The sequence below is a fragment of the Cebus imitator genome, unplaced genomic scaffold, assembly GCF_001604975.1.
Source record: "Cebus imitator isolate Cc_AM_T3 unplaced genomic scaffold, Cebus_imitator-1.0 Scaffold243, whole genome shotgun sequence".
Taxonomy (NCBI): domain Eukaryota; kingdom Metazoa; phylum Chordata; class Mammalia; order Primates; family Cebidae; genus Cebus; species Cebus imitator.
In genome coordinates this window covers 868,308-870,536 of record NW_016107558.1, presented here as the reverse complement: position 1 = coordinate 870,536, position 2,229 = coordinate 868,308, and positions in this window count along the sequence as shown.

Here is a 2,229-nt window from a genome sequence, read left to right as displayed (position 1 = left end):
ACATATATACTATACAAAAATATATATTCATGTATGTAATAATCTGGGAGCAATTAATATGACTATTATTTGAGAACTATAGTTGATTGTGTAACTATTAATGCAACTAGGACAAAATTTGCAAAATAAATTCAAGTGTATAGCGAGCATCAGCTCTTAGCTGATAAAGAAATGCATATAAAGAAATGCAAGGAATTCATAATCTCAAAGGAATGAATTCTACAGTAAGCAACATTCACCCTTAAAAATATACAAATAAGTATAAAAACAGCAAATTTTCCTCGAAATATTGGTTTCCCTGCATCTATTGTTTTAGCTTATAAGTAAAACCTTGCTTGACATTTAAAAAATAACTCCACTAAATGAATAAACAATAACATGATCAAAATTTATTCCTGAACCACCATCACTTGCTTAGATATCATAATCTGAATTTTGCTATTAAAACTTTATGTAAATATGTGCAAATTATAACCAAAAAAGAGTTGGGATGGCTATACTAATAACAGACAAATTAGATGTTAAGTAAAAATATGTTACAAGAGCAAAGGACATTTTATATTGTTAAAAGTTTCAATTCATCAAAAAGATTTGACAATTATAAACTTATATACACCAGATGACAGCCAGAAAATACATACAACAAACCTTTAGAAAACTGAAGGGAGAAATAAACAGTTCTACAATAATAGGTGGAGACCTCAATGCTTCACTTCCCACAATTGATAGACAAGTAGAAAGAAAACCAGTAAGGAAGCAGGGGGCTTGAACAATACTATAAAACCAACTAGACCCAACAAACATATACAGAACATTCCACTTGACAATAGCAGAATATGGTCTTCTCAAGTACACATGGAACATTCTTTAAAACAGACTATATGTTGTTCCATAAAACAATTATTTATAAGCTTAAAAAGACTAAGGGACACAAACTATCTTTTTGAAGCACAATAAAAAGAGGCTAATAATCAATACAGAAGGAAAACTAGAAAATTCACAAATGCCTGGAACAAATACCTGGAACTTGTTCGCAACAACTTGTTGTTCACTTACAAGATGCCAGAAAAGCAGTTTTCAGAGAAAAATGTATAGCTGTAAACACCTGCATTAAAAAAGAAAATCTCAAATCAACCTAACTTTACACATTAAGAAAATAGACAAAGAAGGGCAAACTAAATCCAAGGCCAGCAGAAGAAAATGATGAAGATCCAAAAAGAGAAAATAGAGAAAAGGGAAAAAAAATAATCCATGAATTCAAAGAAAATGCCAACAAGATTACGAAATCCTTAAGCTAGACTACTCAGAAAAAAGCGAGAAGACATAAATAACTAGAATCAGAAATAAAGGCAGGGATATTACTGCTGACTTTACAGAAATTAAAAGTATTACAAGAGAATTTTTAGGAACAATTTGCATGACAACAAATTAGATAATCTAGGTGAAATAGACAAGTTCCATGACTTACCAAAAATAAAAAGAAACACAAAATCTCAACAGACCTATATATAGCAAAAAATACCTATATACGTAAAAAGATTAAATCAGTCAAAACTCTTCTATCAAAGAAATATCCTAGGCCAGATAAGTTCACCTGTAAGTTCTGTCAAACATTTAAATATCAATTAATATCATTCTTACTTGAAAATCTCCAAAAAATAGAAGAGGAAAGAGTACTTCCTAACACATTCTATGAGGCCAGCATTATCCTGATACCAAAGTCAGATAAAGATAGCATAAGAAAACCATAGACCAATATCCCTTATGAATATAGATAGAAAGACCCTCCAAGAAATACTAGCAAACCAAATCCCACAGCACATTAAAAGAATTATGCACTATAACCAAGTGGGATTTATCCCAGAAATTTGAGGGGGCTTCAACATAAGATCAATGTAGGCTGGGTGCGGTGACTCACACCTGTAAACCCAGCACTTTGGGAGGCTGAGGCAGGTGGACCATGAGGTCAGGAGATGGAGACCATCCTGGCCAACATGGTAAAATGCCATCTCTACTAAAAATACAAAAATTAGCTGGGTGTGGTAATGTGCCTGTAATCCCAGCTACTAAGGAGGCTGAGGCAGGAGAATCACTTGAACTAGGGAGTCAGAGGTTACAGTGAGCCAAGATCGTGCCACTGCACTCTAGCCTGGCAACAGTGGGAGTCCGTTTCATAAAAAAAAAGGCAATACACTTAGAAAAAAAAATCATAACTACTACTAAGAAAAA